This window comes from Brachyhypopomus gauderio, unplaced genomic scaffold, assembly GCF_052324685.1.
Source record: "Brachyhypopomus gauderio isolate BG-103 unplaced genomic scaffold, BGAUD_0.2 sc37, whole genome shotgun sequence".
Lineage (NCBI taxonomy): Eukaryota > Metazoa > Chordata > Actinopteri > Gymnotiformes > Hypopomidae > Brachyhypopomus > Brachyhypopomus gauderio.
The window spans coordinates 3,302,401-3,328,894 of record NW_027506867.1 but is presented as its reverse complement, the minus strand read 5'-3'; the positions used below and the strand labels follow the sequence as shown (position 1 = coordinate 3,328,894).

The 26,494-nt window shown below is 42.4% G+C and overlaps 2 long non-coding RNA genes across 2 annotated transcripts; one reads left to right on the top strand and one right to left on the bottom strand.

Moving 5' to 3' along the window:
- Positions 1-10,049: 10,049 nt before the first annotated feature.
- LOC143485545 (uncharacterized) lies at positions 10,050-10,551 on the bottom strand. Its single transcript, XR_013122918.1, has 2 exons — positions 10,401-10,551; positions 10,050-10,083 (listed from the first exon to the last, which is right to left on the bottom strand). It is a non-coding gene; the product is annotated as an uncharacterized LOC143485545 (long non-coding RNA).
- A 1,060-nt stretch (positions 10,552-11,611) lies between these two features.
- On the top strand, positions 11,612-15,437 carry LOC143485640 (uncharacterized). The gene is made up of 4 exons (XR_013122966.1): positions 11,612-11,854; positions 13,010-13,103; positions 13,259-13,347; positions 15,116-15,437. It is a non-coding gene; the product is annotated as an uncharacterized LOC143485640 (long non-coding RNA).
- The last annotated feature ends 11,057 nt before the right edge of the window (positions 15,438-26,494 follow it).

Here is a 26,494-nt window from a genome sequence, read left to right as displayed (position 1 = left end):
CTGGTTATTAGTTCTTGGTTTGTGATAGTTGTATTTTATTAGTATGCATCGTCACCCTCTTACCCCCTATGTTAATACTCCAGCCATTAAACCCTGCTCTCCTCAACATTTGTGTCCCCCTCTAGGCTCTCAATCGTTACACAATGACTTCCCTTCCAAGGACACAGCTAGAGAGCAGGGCTCTGATAAGTCTTTGTGCTGGGACAGACCACAGACTGCTCCCATGCAGTTTGAGTCTTCCATGTCGCAGTCTTGGCTAACCAGAGACAACAACTCCCCTGGCGCCGTGGGTACATGTTATTCTCCATATGACAAACAGGTCATTGCTAATATCTTTCGCTTGGCCGCCTGTTGTCAAGAGAATCCTGCAAGGCGCCAAGACCTTACCCGCCTTACCCCGAGATGCAGGAATGAGAAACCTGCTGCTAAAGGCGAGGTAGGTCGTTTGGAACAGACAGTTAACCCAAGGCAGAACTCTCGGCGTGCTCTTAAGTACCATTGGGAGCTCCCTGTATCCCACGTGAGGGGGAGCTGGCATGGTAGGGGCAGCCGAGAGGGGAATGTGTCTGTCTGTTCTACCAGGGTTTCCTGGACTGCTACAGAGGCCAACACCACAGCCCCAGACCTCCCTCCACTTATCCCGCCAGCTACTCCACACAAGACCCCCAAGAAATTTTTTTGGGGGGGGGGGGGGGGGGTAGTGGCCACGTCGGCTTGGCGGCTCCGCCCCCCGAGGACGTCGGCTTGGCGGCTCCGCCCCCCGAGTGTGCCGGCTTGGCAGCTCCGCCCCCCGAGTGTGCCAGCTTGGCGGCTCCGCCCCCTGAGTGTGCCAGCTTGGCGGCTCCGCCCCCCCGAGTGTATCTCCTCGCCTCAGCGGCCTGTTCCCGCAACCCGGAGGGGGTCGTCCACGCCGGTTCCTGTCCCCGTGACCCGGAGGGGGTCTTCCACGCCGGTTCCTGTCCCCGCGACCCGGAGGGGGTCGTCCACGCCGGTTCCTGTTCCCACTGCCCGTCTGCCTGCCGGCCATGCCTGCTCCCGCTGCCCATCAGCGGACCCTGCCTGTTTCCCCAGAGACTGTGTTGCCCACGTGTGGGCCTGGACTATGTGTATGCTCCTTATGGTTGTTTGTCCCCTGTGCCCATGTTCCCCTTGCTCCCCAGTCCTGTCCCTGGTTTTGTATTGGTTCCTGTCCCCGTGGTTGTGTCTGTCAAGGTCTGTATTCCCGTCCGGTCCCCGTGTCTGTTCCCCAAATTATCACCCATCTTGTTCCTGTCCCCGTGTCTGTTGTTCTTGGTATATTCACCTCTGTGTTTACCTCAGCCCAGTTCCCTGGCTCTGTTCCCATGTCTGCTCCCAGTCCTGTCTTGTCCGGCCCTGCTCCTGTACCTCAACCTGGTCCTGTCCGGTCTCCCCTGCTCCCTAGTCCTGTTCATAGTGTATTGCCCCTGCCCTGTTCCAGGCCAGTCTCCGCTCATTCTCTCTCTGCCATGCCCTGGGTCCCGCTTCCCATTTTGCCCGGCCCTGTCGATCCAGTCTGTCCAGTAGTGTCCTGTTTCTGTTCCACTATCCCTGTCCCTCGCCGTGCCCTGTAGTTCCCTGTCTTGTCCTGGTCTGTTCCCCTGTCCTGTCTGCCTTTGCGTGCCCCGGAGTGGCACGCTTTGAGGAAGGGTACTGTCACGTGGGGCTACGCCCCCTCTCTAGCGTCACTCCGGTCCCCTGTTCCATGTGCCTGTGTTTTCCTTTTCTGTTTATCTCGCCCTGTTTCTATGCTTTCCCTGCTGTCAGTCCTGTCCATGTCTTCTGTGTAACCTTGTTTAGATATGTTCCCCAGTTAGTCCGGTTCGTGTCTTCTGTTGTTCACCTTGTCTTGTCTGTCCCTCCTTCCTTGATTTCAGGTGTTTCTAGTTTGTCTTGATTTGTTTGGTACTTGTACTCCCTGTGTTTGAGTCCCTCTTTGGAAGTCATTGTGTTAGTAATCCTGGTTGTTTGTATTCCTGCCTTGTAAGATGTTTTTGTGTAATACTGAAGTTTTGTGTGCAGCAGCAGAGTTAGAGATAACATTGCTTATCCATTTCTATGCACCCAAGGTTGAATCCCAGGGAAACTGATAACTGCTCCTGAGAAGCAGGCATCCTTAGTTTTTCTACACACACACACTTTTGACTATAAAGAAACTGGACTGAGAGAGGTAGTTCAGAGTTGCCGCATGAAGCATAAGCTTCACATTATACTTTTATACTAGGGCTGTCATTCGATTAAAAAGATAACTAATTAATCGCAGTTTTCTGTAATTAATCGCGGTTAATCGCAAACTTTTAATAATTATATTTAAATGAACACTGAAATAATGAAAATAAAACCAACACTAATTATATTCAAATGCTTTGTTTAATTGCATCTTTTACTTTGAACACAGATTGTCTCTTGTGAACTTTACTGAATTGTCATTTGAATTTCAACAATATCAGTACAAAATCTAACAGAGATATAAAAAAAATGTTTTCAAAGAGTTCACTCTTCCTTTGTTTCACCAATATGGTATAATGACTCAGCTTATTCCTCCTTTACATTTAGCTAGTTACTGAGACAGACCAGTTTGTTTCCATTGTCAGGGGACAAAGCAGCTCTTTTCTTTTGAATGATGTGACCTGACACTGAAAACAACCTCTCACAAGGCACTGTGGTTGCAGGGGTTGACAGATATTTGCGTGCAATGGGTGCCAGCCTTGCATGTGCTCCTTCTCTCTTTGACCACCACTGTAGTGGACAGCCCTCCATATCTATCTTGGACTCAGCTTTGTAGCGGTCCAGACCTTGTTCTATGGACTCTTCCTCTTCATCTGTATCCGTGTCAGAAAAAACCTGCAAGGCGGCAGACATCCTTCTCTTCTTTGGAGGCGATTTTTCTGCAGATGGCTGTTGTGAAGTGATGTCTCCTATCATAAGGTTGTGTAATAAAGCCCACACTTCACCCTTTTCATCTTTGGGAAGACACTTTAAATCTTTAAACCTGGGATCAAGTGCAGTAGCGATCTTCAGGCATGTGAGGTTGGTGGTGTCCTTCCGTTTAGCAAGGTCTGTGGTAAAGATGGTCTTGAACCTCACTACATATATTGGATCATCATCCGATGGCTCCATAACTCTAAACAAGTGGCATAACGCTGGCAACACCACTGAACAGGAGACATACTGCTCTCCTCCGAGCAATTCAGTCACATATCTGCAAAGAAAACATAAGATGAATTAAATGTTAGTAAATTAATTAGAGACACTGAACAGACTTTCCTGTCTATAAACATACCCCCATCGAGGATCAAAGGAGAGACGGACAGGGAGTGCGCACACGCACGCACAAATGCGCGAGCAAACACAGAAAATATAGGCAGAGAAAACCCACACACACCACAGGAGTGGGGAGGAGGAGTAAATATTAAGTTACCTGCAAGGTTCAAGTACTTCCTCTAGCTTTTGCAGTTTGGCAAGCTCCTGTTCGCTCAACATGGCAACACTGCTGCTGTGCAGAGCCAGTGTTGTGGTCAGCGAAGAACTGTTTCGCTGGATTCGCTTCACCATCTCTAGCGTAGAATTCCACCTCGTCACAACATCCTGAACGAGTGACTCTTGCTTCTGTCCAAGTGAAGCTTGCTGCTGTCTTAATTCATTTGCGTTTAATGGACTATGCTTAAAAAGTCCGACAATCTTGCGGCATTTAGCCAGAACACTTTCGAATCCGCTGTCGCGAAGTGAAACCGTGATCGTTCTTTGCAGAGCATGGGCCGTGCACAGCAGGTGTTCAAATGGTAGTAGCCTTGCGGCAGCAACCATATTACGAGCACTGTCAGTGCCGAGTGTGGTCAACTTTCCCGTGATATTCCATTCTTTTGCGATATCCAAATAATGATCAGCGCATGCCTCTGCGTAGTTTCGCGTTTCAGTTTTACTTACAGTTAGTGCAAACGACTGCAAATTCCATTGTTTGTCCGTGAAGTGCGCAGTAACGCCCAAGTAGTTATCGTTATTAACAGAAGTCCAGTGGTCCCCTGTGAGAGCGACATGCATTATTTGCTCGAGGTTTTTCGTCCTCAGTGCCTTCTCGCTTTCATACAAAGAGTGCATTCTTGAAACTATGGTTCCTCTCGAGGGTAGATTATAAGAGGTGTCTCCTGATGCAATTCGAATTATGTCTCTTAGTCCATCGTCTTCTACTATGGTTATTGGGCGGCAGTTTTTAGCTATCCAGGTAACCAAAGCAGCAGTTAGCTTCTCACTTACAGGTTTCGTTATTCGTTCACGAGCACCACACTCCTGTAATGTAAACTGGCGAGGCCCTGAAGAGGTCGTTTCGGTAGGGTGTTTTGCGTTGAGGTGATATGTCAAAGACGAATTACTTCTGTGGTAATGAAACTCCGCTTTGCAAAGAGTGCATATTACTTCCATCAGGCGTCTTTTTGAAGTAAAACTTTCCGCCCAAAACTCCAGCCGTGTCCTTCTCCATGTTTAGCCAAATTGGCGGCGGCATACCACGTCATAGGTCAGGTGCTATAGGGAAAAAACCCAGCTGCGTTAACTGCGTTATTTTTTTTTTACGCGTTAAATATTTTTAATTAATCGTCACAGTTAACGCGTTAATTTTGACAGCACTATATTATACTTTTTAAATTTTGTAATTCTTTTGTTAAAGGCATTTGTTCGGTCCTGTAGACTGAGACGTTAGGACCTCAGTTCAACAAGATCAACCGTGACTGGAATCCAGCTTGTAAACAAGAAGATGGAGAGTATGTCAGTGACTCATTCAACTGACCAAAGTCCATACAGAAGTGCCAGCACAATGTGCCAACAGCCCAGCAGACGTCAGAAACAAAGCGATATACAGCAGCAAGCCATGCTGACTATGGTCAAGACCAGCCAAGATTATATCAGTAGCAGAGGAAGAGGCCGAAACAGAGGGCGCAGTCGGGGCAAAGATGGAGGACATGGTGGACAAAGAAACAAAGACACATGCTACAATTGCGACAAATAAGGACATTTTGCTAGAAAAACCTAGCAAGCTTGAGCAAAATCCTGGTGAGGACTTTAATGATATATGTTGATGAGTTTTTTTTACACAATATTTACTCTGACCTTTTTGAATCCTGGACCTGATATAACTCGAAGTTTGAAAAAACTAAAACAAATGCAAGAACGAATGAAAATCAAACTAAACCTAAGCTTTAAAAATAAATAAAAACTAGAAAACATGCTCTAAAAATGAATAAAAACCAACTGAGTTAGAAAAAAAGTCACAATTAAAAACTAAACTATAATGAAAAATCTAAAACTATTATAACCTTGCTCCAAAGTGGCCCAAATGGGTTATTTTTGTTTTATAAAAGGGGAAATCAGAAAGAGGTGACAGGCAGAGGTGACTTCTGCGTTAACCACAGAGTTTCACATTAAACCAGTGGTTCTCAAACTTTTTCTATCATTCTCCACCTCAGAAAAAGTGGAAATTCCATGCCCCACCTGTCCCATATCAACCAAACAAATTAGTTGACGGGGTGGGGGGTAGCGATCGTGATTTGTTAACGGGGAGGGGGCGATCTTCGAGGGGGGGGGGCGAACATAATTTGTTGACCGGGGGGGGCCGGTACAAATTCATTAAAGGGCGCCGAATCTAGCCCTGGTTAATGCTGTTCCGCAGACATAAACATCCGGGGCTTATGCAAAACAAAAAGGCATTAAAGCGGTTTATACTTGATGCGGCGCGAGGGTCCGCGCAGAGAAAATGACGTAATCGCTGTGGCTCTGCCCGTGCGCGAAGGCCTCGCGCGCTGTCGATTTGCGAGGTCGTGCACCTCTCAAATTTTGTAACTTCGCGCGCACCGCGCCTCAGCGCAATGAACAAAGTCATGTTTGCTGGGCTCATACACCTATACAAGGTGGAATTAAAGCACTTGTACGTCACTTTCAAGGTCCAGTTCAATATTTCCCAGCACGTTAAACCTAATTAAGTTAAATATTTATACATATACTCGAAATGATTCGAAATAATTCACTTTTAATCACATTATTTAATGGTGGTTTATTTTCAAAACGCCCAATCTTAACGTCTTCACGTTCTCTCATGTTTCGTCCTGGAATTTGTTAACGTAATACAAGAGAACTGTTCAGTCAGATAGTTATTTGTTGTGAAACGAAGTAGTTACAATTTCAAGCATTTTAAAGTATTTTTCAAACCTGAAACACAAAACAACATTAAAATTTGTCATAAAGCTTCATTCCCCTGTTGTTGAGGGGTGTTTCTTTATACTACCACATATCGTTTTGGAGAACACTGCACGCGGAAAGTATAAACGCTTCCACCGGTCGCGCGAGGTGGGCGGAGTGACGCGCTACGGTCACTCGCGAAAGTATAAACCAGGCTTTAAAAAGGTTCATTTCTTCCAATTGCTTGCGCCCCACCTGCAATACCCATGCGCCCCACACTTTGAGAAACGCTGCATTAAACCAAGTGACACTCCATTCCACATCATACATATCTGATGGACCAGCAGTATTGTGCCAATTCACAGCTTTTCTGAACTAATTCAAGTTCAGTTCATACATGCTCAAACTGAACAGTTCACATTCAAAGTTGACAATTTTTATTCTGAACTAGTTCAAAGTTCAGTTCATTTTACTTTTTTCGTGAGATATTCAAATAATTTTTTTTATTGTAGTGCTTTCTTTCACTCTTGTCATTGGTCTGTCATTCTCTCTCTCTCTCTTTCTCTCTCTCTCTCTCTGTCTCGCTCCTCCAGCCCTCCGCGCTCTCGTCATTGCCTGCTACACGGCGTTGCTATGCCTAACCCGCTCTGCAATTCATCAAGGGTAACGTCGTGCTGAAACCAGTATGTTATTAACTAGCCAGTATGTTAACTTTTCTCAGCCGGACACTACGTTGCCGGCAATGCATTGCGCACACAATGTCAAAACCATTTCTGTCTGGTGATACATGATTTAAGAGGCACCAGCGAGAATACAGGAGGGAGGAACATTCTCTCGTTGCGTTTCAAAAGAGAAAACAGATGTCACTCAGTTTTCAATGAAAAACAAATTCCTACGTTCATTTACAGTGATGTCATGTCTGCAGTTCATGACACATAATGTGAACTAATTCACGTTCAAGTTCTTTATTTAAAAATGTGTTGAGTTCAGTTCAACGTTCACGAAAAAATTTGCATGTTCAATGAATGCATTCTTTTGAACTCGTTCACGCACAACACTGTGGACCAGATACAGAGTATGAGACCAGGTTCTATGCAGAGTTTCATGACTTAATAATCATGACTAACTTAATCTGGTACGACACATGGGCAGCAGGCCTAGTGAGATTGAGTGAAGGACATATAAATCTCTATTGTGTCCCTTGGGCCACGCCCCACAAACCACTAGCTAGCATACTGGATGACCCTGCCTGGAGTAAGGTAGAACTGTAGGCGTGGTGAGGAAGGCAAAGGGCTGGGTTCCCACCTCTCAACTGCGAGTGCTATGTAGTGCAAGCACCATTTTTTTGGAAATTAGTGGTGCCCTATAAATTACCATGCACCAGAGGAGTGGAATTATTTGACTAAAATGACAAAACACAAACAAAGGCCATATGCATGACCCTCCTCTCAGTGGAAGAATTATAATTTTGAAAGCCCTGTGGGCTAAGGGAAAAAACGAAGTGGGCCTCAATAAAGGATGTGAGCCAGTGCGCATTGTTCCCAAATCTGATTATAGACCCAAACAACAGCAATACCCATTGAAACCTGAAGCTGTGGAAGGCATCAGGCCCGTTTTCCAATAACTATGAGAGGCTGGCGTGATAGTGCCATGCAAAAACTCGCCAGAAAGAACTCCAGTTTTCCCAGTTAAGAAGCCAGGGCGAGAGGAATGGAGGTTTGTTCAGGATTTGCAAGCTGTCAATGCGGAAGTACACCCTAGAGCAGGGCCGGCCCTTCCATTAGGCAAGTGCTAGGGGCGCCGTCTGTCCAGGGGGGCGCTTGCGTGCATGCGTTTTTTTTTTGTTGTTGTTTTTTTTTACAAATGAACAATTAATAAATGTGAAAACAAGCAAAGTCCACAATCATAATTTCATTTTTTAATAATTAGTGAAATTAATAATTATTATAATAACACACGACACCTATCACCCATGCGCCAACCCGCCCTCCCCCGCGCGCTCTGCGCACCTCGTTACTGTTTATCTGTGGGGGGAAAAGATGCCACAGAGTGAGTGACATTTCCTCGTAAAGACGTCAAAAAGGCAGAAGTCCTCTGGTGCCTTAAGTAGAAAAAAGGAGAAAAGTGGAAGAAGAAATGCGGCAAAAAACAGGTAATATAATGGTAAAATGTTTAACACTATACCATTGGCGAACCGTCAGGGACTTCAACGCCTTATCTGAAGGTTAATTGATCTTAAAAAGGATGCTTTATCTATTATATGTAATATATGTTAATAACGCTTCACCAATAATTTGTATTTTTCCTATAAATCGGCTTTCAAATCCACTTTTCATGCTTGTGCTGGAAAAAACTTGGCACTGAAATAAAAAATCAACCAATCAGAATATTTCACACCGTTGTTTCTAGGTAAAATAGAAAAAAGCCCTCCCCCAGGAATTTTCCATTTATCTGTCACATACCCTTGCCTTTTACGTTGAGAGCTTTTATTATGGATTGGCAGTTTTATCAACCAATCATATTATTGAATTAGAATCGTGGGGGCGTGCTCCAATGGTCTCATTTTTATTTGAAACAAATCCAAAATGTTTCCAATCTGTAGCTGTTGTGTTTTTCTTTGAAACCAGCTCGCGTGACTCACAACTAACACTCAATCGTCATTGTGGCTTTTTCCCCTCTCTATGATCTTAGTGAAAACCGCCACTCCATAACCAATCAGTGAGCTCCAACTGCTGACCCGCCCACAGATCGTTTTAATGGATGCGCCAAATGCCCCATTTTTCAAAGTACAGATTTGGCACGTTGCGTCACGTCACTTGGTTATTATACTGCCACAATTTTACAATCTAATAAATATATATTAAAACTCTGTTCATTGCAGATGCACTTTTGAAATAATAATGTTGCAGTAGGCAAATAGCCCTGATTTGCACTGGTGGTAGTTGTTTTTTAAATTATTTATTATTCATATTTAAATGTTGTTCTCTGCACTACGTTATGTAAAATAGTTTAAAAATATTTTTTGTGCAACACCTTTATATTTATTGCTTGTTATATGGTAATAGTTAAGTCATTTGCTTTTTATTAGTTTCTTTAATAGTGATACAATCAACCCGATGATTGATGATGCAGGGGGCGCCAACCAAAATTTCGCCTAGGGCACCACATTGGTCAGGGCCGGCTCTGCCCTAGAGCCAGTACTTACTACTGTTTACTGAAGATTACGTTGAATGATTAAGAGAATCAAAGGGAGAGAATGTGAAGGAAATATTGATTATAATCATGTGTGTGATTCATGTTAATCATGTCCATGCAGACTCTATACAGGCATGAAAATCTGTCACCTTTCGGCGAAATTCGCCGTTTTGAAGTTGAAAAGGGTGACCTACGCGAATCCTTTAGATCCAAGGACTTTTTTTTTTTTGTGGTGCGGGGGTTCGGGAGATTTACATCTCTACATTACATCTCTACAACATAATTTTATATATATATATATATATATATATATATATATATATATATATATATATATATATATATATATCATATTGACTTAATAAGCAAACAGAGCACTTCCGAAATCGGCTATTTCAATGGCACAGTTGGCCACCCAATATCAGAAACAGGTAGATTTGTCCCACCCAAAAATTAAACCACAGAAAAAGCAGAAACTGTTTAAAAACTTTTTTTTCTAAAAGCACGGTTTGGCAGCGCTGTGTTTGTAGTTTGCAACTTGTCAGGTACTCTGGGTCTTTTGCTTTCTTAAGGCTTGTGTTGAGATGCCTGTTCAGAAATATCCCGCACTCATAGCCAGAGCCGGCCCTGACCAATGTGGTGCCCTAGGCGAGATTTTGGTTGGTGCCCCCTGTATCATCAATCATCGGGTTGATTGTGTCACTATTAAAGAAACAAATAAAAAGCAAATGACTTAAATATTACCATATAACAAGCAATAAATATAAAGGTGTTGCACAAAAAATATTTTAAAACTATTTTACATAACGTAGTGCAGAGAACAACTTTTAAATATTAATAATAAATTAAAATAAAAAAATAAAAAAATAAAATTAAAAACAACAACTACCACCAGTGCAAATCAGGGCAATTTGCCTACTGCAACATTATTATTTCAAAAGTGCATCCGCAATGAACAGAGGAGCATATGTGTGTTTTAGTATATTTTTATTTTAAGCTAAGCTAATCATAACACCTACTAGGATTGGGCAGTATGATGACAGTGGCGGTTTTCACTAAGATCATACAGAGGGGAAAAAGCCACAATGACGATTGAGTGTTAGTTGTGAGTCAAGCGAGCTGGTTTCAAAGAAAAACACAACAGCTACAGATTGGCAACATTTTGGATTTGTTTCAAACACGCCCCCACGATTCTAATTCGATAATATGATCGGTTGATAAAACTGCCAATCTATAATAAAAGCTCTCAATGTAAAAGGGCCTTTCTCTCTTTTACCTAGAAACAACGGTGTGAAATATTCTGATTGGTTGATTTTTTTATTTCACCGCTGAGGTTTTTTTCAAGCACAAGTACGAAAAGTGGATTTGAAAGCCGATTTATAGAAAAAATACAAATTACTGGTGAAGCGTTATTAACATATATTACATATAATAGATAAAGGATCCTTTTTAAGATCAATTAACCTTCAGAGAAGGCGTTGAAGTCCCTGACGCCAATGGTATAGTGTTAATTCACCACATATTACCATTATATTACCTGTTTTTTGCCGCCTTTCCTCTTCCACGTTTCTCCTTTTTCTACCCTGGGCACCAGAGGGCTTCTGACTTTTTGACGTCTTTACAGGGAGATGTCACTCAGTGGCTGCATCTCAATTCAGGGGCTGCAGCCTACGTAGATCGCGTAGACCGCAGCCCACGGTGGCCACACACTTCGAAGGCCGGGTAGGCTGCATCTCACGGCTGTTAAATGAGACAGTCTAGTCTTCGCAAGACGTATGTTTGCGTGACCACACTCTGCTCCATTACATACGTTACATACGTGTTAGCAAGCTGTCCGACAAATATCACATCACCCACAAATGCCTAAAAGAAAATGCGTTGAACATGTATTCACATGTTTGGCGGGAAGTATAACTTCATAACAAAATTCAATGTATTTTTTATAAACGTTACTCTTTAGTAAATACTCAAAGCACATGTTTACCTGCAATATCATTAATAACTGGCATGTTATTTAGCATCTCACTGCAGTATAAATGTCCATATTTTAAAAATACCGACATTTAAAAACGAATTATTCGGCCCGTACACTAGACTCCGCCTGTTTATTGTTCATAGAGCAATGAATCCTGGGATATGGTGGGACGCGAAGGATACTCAGATGCATCCTTCGTTTTCAGGGTTTTGAAGGCTACATTCGTCGGCCGCATAAGAAGTGGTCCGTCCGAAACCGAGTACTACAGTACTATATAGTACGCGAGAAGCAGTACGCGAGCAACCTAGTACGTCCGAAACCACAGTATGCATTAAACCAGTACGCGAAACGTACCCGGATGACGTACTGCATCGGCAGCCATTTTTAAGTATGTGATTGCAGCACACTGTCCTATCCCATGATGCAACTGGAGCAGCGGAGGTGTTCGAAGTTAGAAAAATAAAATGGCGGAAAGCGGCGAGCCAGCAATTTACAAGTGTAAGTAGATACAACCACAAAATAAAACATTTAAAAAATATGACGATGTGCAAACCAAGTGCAACCCAAGTGACGTTACAAGTAGTGTCACTGAGAATGAAAAATACAATTTGTTAGATTACATATATATAGTTTTTAAATTTTTTATTAACACAGCTAGCGAGTCCAAGCTGAGGTAATCTTGTTAGCTCGCTAGTTAACCCGTCAGCTAATACCGATTAACTCATATATCCGATAACGCGAAAAATGTGCGATATTAATGTCGGTTTTGTTAGATTTATATGCATATGCGAATATCCGAATGGAGCTGTGGATTTCTGTATTTTTTTAGTGTTTATGACCATCAGCGAGTCCAAGCTGATGTAATATTGTTACAGGCATGAAAATCTGTCACCTTTCGGCGACATTCGCCGTTTTGAAGTTGAAAAGGGTGACCTACGTGAATCGTGTAGATCCGAGGAGTTTTTTTGGGGTGGGGAGATATTTTTATATAAAATCATATTGACTTAAGTAAACAGCACTTCCGAAATCGGCCATTTCTGCCCGGATACATCATCATAGAGGCCAAATACGAACGTTCTTCATTCGTGTTGTGGCGCAGGACCTAGTGCTGTCTACACCGGGGACACGGCAGAAGAGCGAACATTTACCACTACATTTACCAGATCGTACATTTACCACTACATTTACCAGATCGTACATTTACCTCTACATTTACCAGATCGTACATTTACCTCTACATTTACCAGATCGTACATTTTCATGCCTGTTGTTAGCTCGCTAGTTGACCCGTCAAGCTAATACTAATTGTACCGATTAACTCGCAACAAATCTGAAGCGCATCCGTCAATTTTAGACCATTTTGCTCGCAATGATTTTAAGACATGACTAGCTTAATCTGGTTTACAAGTGGTTTGCAGGTCGAATTCCTTTATGTTCATTTTCTTTTATTTTAAACCTTGGTTGTTTGTCATACTGATATAACGACGTTCGTGCATTCACCTCACCTTTTTAGTAATACTATTGAAAGGCTAACCTATTCTTACCATATTCTATACTATAAAAATATATCTAGCTTTGTGATTATTGATTTTTGTAACTTTGCTACACTGATACAGTAACCATAAATTTTAAAGCTAAAGTTTATTATTGCAGGGACCGATGAAGACACCAAGGACCTTATCCGGTGGAGGGTGGCCAATGCGCATCTCTTCACCGGTAAAAGAAATGCAGCAGTACGAGGTTTTGAGTAAGTAACTTTGGTTAAATTAATACATCTGCATTACAGGTCATGTACACTATTAATTACAAAAGGCTGTATGTAATAGAGATATAGTATTAACAGTTTTAAAAAACAGTGTATGCATTTTACTGTAGTTAACAGTTATGTCTATTATCTTGCAGAGCCTTCGTCTTGGAGAAAAAATTGCCAAAGGCAATCTCTCCACTTTATGTAAAAAAAAAAGTGGGAGAACCTTAAGCAAAAATATAAGGTAAGTCTCTTCCTGATAGTTTATCAGATTAAAATAATTCAGTGAAGGTTTAGTTATAATACAAGGTGTTGTCCCCCGTTCCCTCTTCCGTGTTTTTATGAATTTTGTAGGAACTGAAGTGCCCCCCCACTGGGGTGAGTACAGAGGGTGGTGTAGCAACAGCAGCATCCTGGAAATGGTATGCTGCCATGGATGAGGCAATAGGTGGGAGGCCATCAATTAGTCCACCCACCCTTATTGCCTCATCTGGCCAGGGTGCTGCTGTTGAGCCACTGCCCTCTGTAAAGGAACCCCTTGCCAAGAAGAGGCGGGGGAATTTAATGGACTATTTGAGGGAGTTGGAAGAGAGGGAAAATGAGAGGGAGAGAGAGGCTGAGGAAAGAGACGAGAGAAGACAGAGAGAGGCTGAGGAGAGGGAGGAAAGAAGATGGAGAGAGGCTGAGGAGAGGGAGGAAAGAAGATGGAGAGAGGCTGAAAAGAGAGAGGAAAGAAGAGAGAGGGAAACAATAGCACGAGAAGAGAAGAGAGATGCAGAAGCTAGAATAAGAGAGGAAAGGAGGGATAGGGAGGCAAGAGAGAGAGAGAGGAAAGATTTTTAAATGTATTGGAGATTTTAGCTAAAAAATAAATAGTTGTATATCAGCTTTCAAGTCTTTTGGTGTTATTATATATTGTGAGAATGATGACAGTAATACATTTGCAACTAGAAATAGTTAGGTTGTAGATTTAATTGAAATATGTTTAGATTTTGTGTCTTATACAAGTCTTATACTATAGGTATACTATAGGTAGGGCATAGTTTTCAAGCTTATGCATAAAGTATGTGTGTGATCTTTTTGTCCCAAACAACTTCATTAATTAACCAAGTTTTAGTCTTCTGATCAGTAGCCACACTGAGTAGAAATTCTCATAGATCTTTTGAATGTATTGATGGAGAAAGCTTTCTGTTTAAACTTTAATGCTAAATGATATTCATAACCTAAAGGTAATACATCATTTACACCCAACAAGTCTGAGTACAATTTGGAATGATTTTAATTTGGCATCAAATCAACATAAATCAGCGTTTGAAAGTTGGAAAACGTGTCTGACTCCCGGACCATCAGGGCTCACTCCACACAAAGCCCTGTCCTTTCTCCCCTGCTCTTCTCCTTCTACACAAACAGCTGTGCCTCCGTGAAGCAGCCAAACTCTTGAGGTTTGCTGATACCACCATCACTAGTCTAATCTCTGGTGGGGATGAGTCAGCCTACAGCAGGGAGATAGAGAAACTAATACAGGTGCATCTCAGTAAATTATATCAAAAAGTTAATCAATTTCAGTAATTAAATACAAAAAAACTAAACGCATATATTATATAGATTCATCACAAACAAGGTGATCTATTTCAAGTGTTTATTTTTGTTAATGTTGATGATTACAGCCAATGAATATCTAAAAAATTCATTGAAAACTTGATTAGACCAACTAAAAATAATGATTAATTCAGAAATGCTGGCCTACTGAATGCAGGCGCCAAATGGAAATTACAAAACTGTATTGGTCGTCGTGCCGCATGTACAATTAGAATATGGAAACTCTTTTGGCGAAAGTGTGGGTGGCTCTTAAAAGAGCCGTTGGGTTTTAAAGCGATGTTTTAAACACTCAAAGAGAAAGGCCTAAATATAATCATGCTCGTGCAGAGCTAAAACACAATGTTGTGGTGCTGAGACAGCTGCAGCCAGAATCTCTCGTGCATCTTCCCCTGATGTTTGTTCTGTGCCGACAGGCTCTGGTGGGTCAGTGTCATCAGCCTCTGGAACATCTGGGTCTATGATGTCGCCGTGAGCAATGCAGAGGTTGTGGAGCACAGCGCAGCATGCCACAACCTCGGGTGCGAAGACAGGGCTCACCTCAAGGGCTTTAAAGAAAATGGATCGCCAGCGGGTCTTCAGCATTCCAAATGTTCTTTCAATTATGTTCCTGGCCCGAGAGAGTCTGCTGTTGAAACGAGCCTGTACAGGGTTCTGCACAGGCTCTCGATAAGGGGTCAGGAGCTGGATTGGTGCGCTGATGCACGGATAACCCCCATCACCAAGGATGCACCTTCCTCTAGGACTTTAGATTTTGCTAAAAGGATAAAGATGGCTGTAGTTAATACTTATTTAAGAAAAAGGAAGAGCACAGGGTAACATATAAGAGTGGTGGACGATGCACACAGGTAGACTATATACTCTGTAGGAGACGAAACCTGAAAGAGGTTAGTGATTGCAAGGTGTTACCAGGGAGAGTGTAGCTAAACAGCATAGGATGGTGATATGTAGGATGAATTTGGAGGTGAAGAAGAGGAAGAGAGTGAGAGCGGAACCTAGGATCAGGTGGTGGAAGTTAAAGGATGAGGACTGTGGTGTAAAATTCAGGGATGAGGTGAGGCAGGTACTGGGTAATGGTGGTGGTGTTCTGGTTACCTAGGATGAGACTTCAAATGTAGTGAGGGATGTGGCTAGGAAGGTACTTGGTGTGACCTCAGGACAGAGGAAGATAGACATGGAGTCGTGGTGGTGGAATGAGGAAGTTCAGGAAAGTTTGAGAGTTGGCTAAAAAGAATTGAGATTTTCAGCGAGATGAAGAAAGTAGACAGAGGTACAAGGAGATGTGTCGTAAGGCAATGAGAGCAGTGGCAGAAGCTAAAGAGAAGGCATATAGCAAGCTGTATGAGAAGTTGGACACTAAGGAAGGGGAAAAGGATCTGTACAGATTGGCCAGACAGAGAAACCGTGATGGGCAGGATGTGCAGTAGGTTAGGATGATAAAGGATAAAGATGAAAATGTGTTGTCTGGTGAGGAGAGTGTCTTGGGAAGGTGGAAGGGGTATTTTGAGGAACTGATGAATCAAAAGAATGAAAGGGAAAGAAGGTTAGAAGAGGTAGAGGTTGTGAATCAGGAAGTGCTTCAGGTGAGCAAGGAGGAAGTAAGGGGTGCAATTCGGAGAATGAAGTGTGGTAAGGCAGTTGGACCAGATGTTATTCCAGTGGAGACATGGAAATGTTTGGGAGAGACGGCAGTGGAGTTTTTGACTGAGTTATTTAACATAATCTTGGAAGGTCAGAAGATGCCTGAGGAGTGGAGATGAAGCATAATGCTGCCGATTTTCAAGAATAAGGGTGATGTTCAGAGCTGTAGTAATTACAGGGGAATAAAGTTGATCAGTCTCAGCCTGAAAATCTGGGAAAGAGTAGTGGAAGCTAGGCTTAGAGGAGAGGTAGAGATCTGTGAGCAGCAGTATGGTTTCATGCCAGCTAAGTGCACCACAGATGCTATGTTTGCTTTGAGAGTGTTAATAGAGAAGTAGGAAGGATAGAATGAGTTACATTGTGTTTGTTGACTTAGAGAAAGCTTATGATAGAGTACCAAGACAGGAGCTGTGGTATTGTATGAGGAAGTCAGGAGTAGCAGAAAAGTGTGTGAGGGTAGGAATGACAGATGGGTTTAAAGTAGGGGTAGGACTACATCAGAGATCAGCCCTGAGTCCCTTCCTGTTCGCAATTGTCATGGACGGACTGAAAGACGAGGTTAGGCAGAAGTCCTCTTGGACTATGATGTTTGCTGATGACATTGTGATCTGTAGTGAGAGTAGAGAGCAGGTGGAGGTGAGCTTGGAAAGATGGAGATATGCTTTGGAGAGCAGGGAAATGAAAGTGAGCAGGAGTAAAACAGAGTACATGTGTGTGAATGAGAGGGCAAACGGTGGACAGGTCCAGTTACAAGGAGTTGATTTGGTGAAGGTTGACGAGTTTACCTACTTAGGGTCGAGGGTACAGAGTAATGGAGGAAGTGAAAGAGAGGTAAAGAAGAGAGTGCAGGCAAGGTGGTGTGGATGGCATAAAGTGGACATGTACAGAGGAGGGAGGAGAGGTATATTGGTAGGAGGGTGTTGAGGATGGAACTTCCAGGCAAGAGGAGGAGAGGTAGACCTAAGAGGAGGTTTATGGATGCAGTGGTAGAGGATATGAGAGTGGCTGGTGTGTCAGTGGAGGACACTCAGTACAGGGCCAGATGGAGGAGTTTGATCCGCTGTGGCGACCCCTAAATGGGAATTGCGGAAAGAAGAAGAAGATTGATGCTGATAAACTATATATAGATTACCATTTCCCTCAGTAACTTTAATACTATCTGCATCACATTTACATTGAGAATACAAGGGGAACCAAATGTCCCAGTCTCTGGTAAAACCTGTTCCCCCGTGTGTTCTCAGTGTTAAAGGAGGTACAGGATGAATAAATGTTACTGAATGAATTGATTATAGACAGATATAAATAATCAGCATAATTTCTGTATTTTATATCAGCTCCAGCTTTATTCTTCAAGGGGAACCAAATTTCCCAGTCTCTGGTTGAATATGTTCCCCCATGTGTTCTCAGTGTAAAGGTGGTACAGATAGTTGTAAAGTCACTGAATGAAGTGATTATACACAGATACAGATAATCAGCACTATTATTGTACTTTATATAATCTCCAGCAGTTATTCTACATGGGGAATCATTTTTCACAGGGCTCTGGTTAAATCCGTTCCCCCTGTGTTCTTAGTGTAAAAGCACTGTGCAGTGGATAAAACTTGTTATATACAAGGATAAGAGTCAAATACACCCCCACCTTAATTGTTGTGCCTTACATGTACACTTTCTGTCATTTAAGAGGGGGGAACCATTTTTCACAGGGCTCCAGTTAAATCCGTTCCCCCTGTTCTTGTAAAAGCACTGTGCAGTGAATAAAACTTGTTATTTACAAGGATAAGAGTAAAATACACACCCACTCTACTTTTTGTGCCTTACATGTACACTTTCTGTCATTTAAGAGGGGGGAACCATTTTTCACAGGGCTCCGGTTAAATCCGTTCCCCGTTTTCTTAGTGTAAAAGCACTGTGCAGTGGATAAAACTTGTTATATACAAGGATAAGAGTCAAATATAACCCCACCTTAATTGTTGTGCCTTACATGTACACTTTCTGTCATTTAAGAGGAGGGAACCATTTTTCACAGGGCTCCGGTTAAATCCGTTCCCCCTGTGTTCTTAGTGTAAAAGCACTTTGCAGTGAATAAAACTTGGTATTTACAAGGATAAGAGTCAAATACACCCCCACCTTAATTGTTGTGCCTTACATGTACACTTTCTGTCATTTAAGAGGGGGGAACCATTTTTCACAGGGCTCCGGTTAAATCCGTTCCCCCTGTTCTTAGTGTAAAAGCACTGTGCATTGGATAAAACTTGCTCTGTAAAGCAAAAACAATATACCACATGCTCAAGTGATTTAAATATTGCGTGAAGCCAAATGGGATAACATTTGTCGTGTAATACATTTTTATTTGTATTTAGAAATAAAATTTGTATTTAGACAAAAGTCCTTTTAGGCTGTAGAACATCCTGGACACAGCAAACAACAAATAAGTCTGTTAAAAAACAACATTTAAAGTGTGAACAATACACGTCTCTTTATGTTTCAATAAATAATTTAAATAGTTTAAAAAACGCATTAAATCTTGCTAGCATGCAAGTGAACTAAAAATGCAAGAGGCTGAAAAAGTAGCGTAAACAATTAAACGTCGGAGTAATTTTTGTACATTTAATCCTCTGCTAAAACACCTGAGCTTTACAGCACAGTTAGTCAAAAGCACACAAAGTTAACTTTAGCTAGAGAAACAAAACCAACCCGAATAATAACGTGTACACATCGAGTAAAGGCGATAACCCAGCAGCAGACTAATGCGTGATTTCGTTGATTTCGCGCATGCGCCGTTTGGGGGGAACAGGGGGAACTGAATTGAGCGTAACACCGGCCCTGCTCATAGCGTCACTGACCCGAGCTCTCGCCTCGCTGCAGCGTCGGGTAGTTTGCGGTCAGCGATAAGAGCAATGAATAGCCAACCATATGACCATATATAAATGGTCTATAAAATAGCTTTATTGTAACGTGCTATTAACAGACTAGGAGAGTTTGGGTTTATATTAACGCTTGTCAGAAAGCTCTCTGAAACGTAGTTACATTACTCTCTGGCCACGTCCCAAACGGCAGACTGCTACTACACTACACGTGTAAAAAATAAAATATAATAAATAAAACAAATAAACGAATAAATAAAAGGACACCATGGTTTGAAGTGCTTTCAGTAGTGCAGTATGTAATGTTCCAGAGTGTGCTGTTTGGGACACAGCCTTACTGTCCAACATTAATGTTAGTCTTGTCTAGTCAGGAAACCTTAACATACATTTTTTTGTCATTTCATTTCAACATGTCACCAAATAAAAAAATAAAACCACAGGACACAACATTCCCGAGTTTTTTTTAAAAAGAGTGGAAATAGTTTAAGTATACAACAGAGTTCAGAAATAATAATAATAATCAAACTTGTTGTATTTTGTTTATTATTTGCAGTTTACCGTAATCCCCCCCGCTCACTCACTCACTCTCTTCCTCGTTCTGTCTTTCTCTCTCTCTCTCTGTGTGTGGTAACAAAGGGAAACATTACAACGATGGAGTTGCAGTTAGCCTGTGGCATAAGGTTTATTTTGACCTTTTTGTATTTCGCCGGTCTGGTCGCTCCTGACTGCAGATACCCTCTCACAAGTGTTATAAAAAAAACAAAATAAAGTGACAAAATATATGTATAGATGGTCTGTTTCCAGTGGCGTTCTATGTTCACGTCCACTACACACTCCCCTATAAAAAAAAAATGTTTCTTAGGCTACAGGTCTAGGTCTGTCCTTTGCTTACCATGCCCAGACGGCTGGCCATCCCCTAGGTGCTAGTCCTGTACTAATCCATAACCTATGCTCCCACCTAGGTCCCCCTTGACCCACCCCCATGTATTACATTGGTCTTTGCAAATGTAAAAATTGTATCCTAGTGTTTTCCAAATCCTAAGTACCATGAAAAAGCATGGGGTGTCTGTCTGAACACTGGACACTCAAAGTTGTTATTTTGCTCTTCTTCCAAATTTATTATTTCCGACCTCCCTGCCTCATCCTTCTCCTGTGAGGCCAGCACTCCCCACAATATTAATGGGAGCACCACTTCCATTCTTGCTTTCACCTGTCTGAGTGTTTCCGGGGCTCGGTACTGATTGGTGGGTGAGCTGCTGTGCTTGGAGTGCGGGCACGCCCAATCTGCACTCCTCCCAATTAGCTGAGGCACTCGATCACCCTCCTTTTATACTATATTGTAGGGGTGTGACGAGTCACTCAGCTCACGAGACACAATATTGGGTTCACGAGACGAGATTTTAAGAGCACTAAAATTTCAAATTATATGACTTTTATTTAACTGAGTTACACATGCATTTTGAAATGTTTTATTATAACTCTTAACATGCATTATGTAAGCATGAAACGTCTTCCTCTACAAATTGAAATTAAAATAAAATTTCATAAAAGTTAAAATAAAATAATTAAGATTCAATATTTCTCCTTTTTTCAAGTGCAAACAATATTAAAGTGAGTCCCCGCTTAATGAAGGTTAGAGACTGAAAAGTCCGTCGTAAAGCAGTTTTCGTTGTTAAGCGTGAACCTAGAATTAAATACGCTTTGAACGTAAATACAGTATAGAAAAAACTAACAATGTTCTCATGTGTGCAGTGTGAGAGAGCGATCGCGTTGCCGAGATGGGCTTATCGTACACAACACTCCACAACACTCCACTGTGCTGCCACTTCTCCTCTGCGCACCACTCAAAATAAAAAGTCGGTGGTAACTCCGATCTGTCGTTAACCAGACCCGTCGTTAAGCGGGGACTCACTGTATTATGTGCAAAACAAAAAGTTCTTCTCTGTCAATACAGAGTGCAAATAGTGCAAACAGAGCTTGACCAAATATGTCACTGAATTTGCAGCAACTACACTGCCATGTTCATTTTTAAGAATATTAGCATGTCCACATATTAGCATCCCCATACTGCTCCCGATATCCTTTGCTGTTTCAACTTGCCAAAGCGCCTTTCTGTCCCTGCCACCTCTGTTCAAGTGAGATATGTTGATTTGAGTACTGAGCTGGTGCTGTAAATGTCTCTGTATTGTGCTCGTATTGGCCGCGGTGTACGGCATTATTTTCATACAATGTTTGCATATGGTCCGTGTCTTATCAGTCACTCTCTTGCCATTTATCATTTCTGCCGGGTTCCCAAAATGCTGCCAAACAAACGATTTGAAAGTGGCGGGGGCATCTTCAATAGTAATACCTGTATTTTCCGACATCATTCTGATGTGACACGCGACACGAGATCTCGTCACACCCCTACTATATTGATTTCAACCATGTTTGGTTTGTAAATCTGAACGTTGTTGTGCAGGATGCTGCACAGACACCCATGTTCCCCAAACTCAGGTTTACAAATTCAGGTTCCCCTTTGTCTAAAGGCACTGATATGTGGACTGAGACGTGTGCTGTCAGTATTCATTGAGCATACTCTTCTCGTGTTTGTTTGCTCTGGCTCTGGGACCATCCTCCAGTGGCTGTCATGTACCGGTATCCAAATTGCTCTATCAGCCACTTTTATCGCCTCTTCCACTGTCTTCCAACTCTTCCTTCTGAAGTCCTTCATGACCACCCAGTCTGCTGGTGTCAGGTCATGCTGCATTCCTTCCAATGTCTTTGGCAGGGCCTCCTTCACAGACCTGTGAACTTGCGAAAAAGCAGACGACGGGTTCGCACAATAATTCAAACTTTTTGTTGTGCTCGCATGTGGCAGGCACTGATGGTCATTCTCTCTTCATACCTGTTGGAAGTTTTTTTTTTTTTTGTGAATAATTTGTGAACTGTTATCCTCCATACTCCATACATCATACACATTCATAATCATCATGCCTCATTGAGTCAATATTTCATGCAGGGACCCCTTTCCTGTCTGCTGTGGGAGAATCATTGTCAGTACATTTAATACACATGATGTTTTATTGGTTGTCTCGTCTGCACGCTCATTTCCTAGAGAGACAGAATCCTTGTTGTTAGTTAGTACTTCACATTTACACACGTTTCAGGAGGAGGAGCATCGAGAAGTTCAGCTATTAATTTGTGATGTGTGATAATCTTGCCCTGTGACATTTTTCATGCTCCAGTTGGAGCAACCAGTTCATCTGCCTGTGCTGAATAATGCTCTGGCAATGCTCCTGATTTGATTGTGTTGTCTTGCAAAACAACTGCAAATCCTACACAATTTTTTCCTGTTGCTGTGTCCTGCGATGCTGGTCCGTCCACAAACAGCTCCACTCTGGATTATCTAAGAGAATTTCCCTCAAACTTGGTCGAGGTGGGAACAAATTTCAGCTACTGCCATCACACAGTATACTGTATATTATAAATGCATAATTATATCAAAACAACACTTGTCTTCACACTAAGACCAACGTCTGTTTTTATACGCTAGGATCTAGTGTTAGATGGCCTGGATAGCATTTAAATGGTGTAGCATTTATTGGCGCCAGAATGGAACAGCACCGCAGTTTGTGGAACAGGGAAAAACAAAATTGGTGAATTTTTTTACCAACATTAAAAGGATAGTAATGTGATTTTGATAGCCTAAACTACTGTATCAAGGTGTATGTATTATTAAGCAAGGTTATGTGTGCGTTTCACAATTAATGTGTGTGTGTGTGTGTGTGTGTGTGTGTGTTTATTTTAGGTGCAGGTGTTTCTCCCCAGAGATGGAGCAGTATTTCTGGACCTTTAGGGATCTCCTAAGTAGGTAGAAGCCCCATGTTGTTATGGGGTGAGCGGGTCTTGAAGAGCCCCCATGAGAGGTGAGGGCTCCCCTTATGTTCGGGGACTAGTTGTGTTGACTAGTATGTAGCAGTTGATTTCTGGTTATTGTATCCTTTATTTGGATTATGTCACGGGTTTTGCATTGGTTCACTTTATTCATTAAATCCTTCATTTTCAATGAGACTGGTGTGATCGTGTCTTTCTTTTACTTGCGCACCATTACTGGTCACATCTGAACTTAATTTCTACAATGGTTTTAATATTCAAAGTTCATACAGTGTTAGAGATGAAAGTTTGTACATTGTACCTTCTTTCACAATGTTTTAGTTCAACTTTGAAGGACCTCAACTGAATGGGAATATATTCTAATTTTAACATTTTAATAGTGTTAATAACTAAATATTTAGGGAGTGAAATTAACTACTGAAATAGTAAAAAAAATAAATAACTCAAAGAAAGTGTTACTTTAACTCTGTTTTGAGAGTTAACAAAGTAACTCTCACCAAGTGTTAAATGTTTTAACTATTTTGAAAGTGTTAATTTAACTCTGTAGAGTGTGGAGCTATATAAACCCTCAGAAAGTGTTAAAATGAACTCCGTGGGAGTCAATTCAACACTGGTCTTTTTGCTGTGTAGTACGGAGCCCGTAAGGTGACATGTAAAAAATAAAATAACGCGTGGCCACGACTTACTAACGCGTGCGAACGACTTACTAACGCGTGCGAACGAGATATTTAAGGCGTGGGAACGAGATATTTAAGGCGTGGGAACGAGATATTTAAGGCGTGGGAACGAGATCATTAAGGCGTGGGAACGAGATACTAATGTCGCCTTTCACGCGCGGCAACAAAGTTAATTTTTTCACAGCAAAACAAGCAGATCCCAGGGTTGTTCGTGAACTGACTGCCAAGGAGGGGATGTACACTAACTGACTGCCCAAGGAAGATAAACCTGGCTTTATATAAAGTAATACTTAATTATCTCGTTCGCACGCGTTAATTATCTCTTTCGCACGCGTTAATTATCTTGTTCGCACGCGTTAGTAAGGCGTTCACACGCGTTAGTAAGTCGTGGCCACGCGTTAGTAAGGCGTTCGCACGCGTTAGTAAGTCGTTCGCACGCGTTAGTAAGTCGTGGCCACGCATTATTATTTTTTTACATGATGTCACTTTACGGGCTCCGTAGTGTAGTGTGGGTCACCGTCCTGTTCTGTTGGCAAAGTAGTAGTTAAGAACTATACATCTTTTAACTGTGATATTTGGCATTCCTAATAATACAATGTGATAGCCAGCGGCCGCTGTCATGTGTAACCTACAACAACACATGACACGTTCACTGCTTTCTCAGCAGCGGCTGCCGCTCTGAAACAGGGAGGGAGCCCTGCTGTCACAGGATCTAATCAAGATATTGGTCCCAGTACAGTACAGTATAGAACACAGTATAACATCATGTGGATGTACCAATACAAAAGTCATACTACCTTACTTCTCATCTGCTGTCTCTGGGAAATCTGGATTAGGTAAACCCAATGTTGGTGTTTGCTGTAATGCTCTCTTTAGCTGTCCGAAGGCCTTTTCTGCTTCTCATGTCCAACTAAGTGCTCTGTGGGCTAGTCAGCCCCTCCTGTGAGCTACTGTGCTCAGCGGGGCCTGGAGGCATGCATGGTCTGCAGTAGGAGCACATTCCTAAAATATAATGAATTGCAATTTGGTCCAGTTTGTTGACTTTTGAATGTTTTAAATGTCCACAGCTTTCTGGGGTAGTAGGATGACCCAGGAATTTTAATCTGCACACATTGCACATCTTTGTGCTTTTTCAGTTGCTAAATTCTTTAACAACTTAGTCATGTTGCATTGACACTGGCCTCATATGGCAAACAAATGAAACATTACTGAGCTCGGGTTTAATTCCAACAACTGCAGGCTGCATTGCAGTGCCTCTTTGTATATGGTTTGACATTAACAAATATATAAAAGGAGTATGAGGTCGACCACTGAAACAAACTCCACACACACACACACACACTATTTTGGATACTGGAATGAATGTGGCTCAACAGCAGTAACGAGTTAACGAAAGCATTTCTTCATTGCCAAGCATAGGGAAAAATTTGTGTCCTACCTGACTCTTCGGGACCGTCACCAGCCGACCCCTCCTCCCGTCAGTCATCATCCTCTTTCCGCTTGTTTCTCGTGCTTGGTCTTCTTCTGTGGGTATTTTCTCGTGCCCAGTGTCCGCTTTCCCCACAGATATAACATGCATCATCATCACCTAATCATCCTTCTGGCTTTTCTCTTTCCCACGGCTTTTCTCTCTGTTCTTCTTTCCTCGCTTTTTCCAATATGTGTGATTGTCTCGTCTCGATATTTCATGATTTGCCATCATCTGAGCCATTGCCAAGTGCCTGACTTGTTTTATTAACTTTTGTAACTCTGTTGATGTCCATGTTGTGTAGACCTGTGTTGGTCTGTGAGAGAGGAGTGTCCAGTCTTGGCTTGTAGCCTGCGCTGTAGCCTGTGCAGTCTGTGCTCTGCTGTCATTGCTGTTGCTGCTGTCTGGGGGGGTCGTTGATTTCGTCGGTGCCGGTGTGTCGTTAACGGATCAGGGTCGTCTGGGATGTTCATCCAGGTCGGGATCTGTTAGACACTCAGAAAACTGGAGAGTTTGAAGTTTTTCCCTAGCCTCCCCCTCCATTTTATCAGTGACTTGTAGGCCAGTTACCTTGCCTCTGCCTCCCACATCTCAAATACTTCCCATTTAACCTTGTAGCCCTTAGTCTGATTTTTCTCTAAGTCTAAGTTTAATGCAGCTATTTGGATTGTACTGAAACTTCCTCCATCTGGGAAACCACAATATGAAACCCATATTTGAAATTCATTCTTAATGGGCCCATAGTGTTCTCTCATATATCCCACCTTAGCGTAATCTCCTGGCACATTACCTGTGGGGCAATCTCCCCTCACAACGTCAGTGGCCTGACTGTGACGTTTACTTTGACACATACCCATTGTCACATCCAGCCCCTCCCTCCTCCCTGGTCCTGCCTAGTTTCCCCGTTCCCATGGTTTCTCCCTTTGTCTGTCACGCCTCTGTCTTTAGTGCCCGCACCAGAGTCTCGTTACACTCCCCCGTTTCAGTGTATATAATCCCTGTGGTGTTTCACTCGTGTCGGTCATTGTTTGTACGTGAGTCCCTCATTACTTCTCTGTCTTGCTTTATTATCTGTTGATTCCATTACGCCTGTTCTCGCTCTTGGTTTAGCCTCTTGTCCTAGTTGTTGGTTTGTTTGTTTCGCTCTGTTCGGTATTCAGGTTTTCGTTGTGTTGTGTGGTTTCCCATCGTTAATGGTTGTCGGTTGTTTTGTTCTTGCGTTACCCGTTTAGTTTTTCGTTAATGGTTAGGTATTGTTTGTACCCCGTT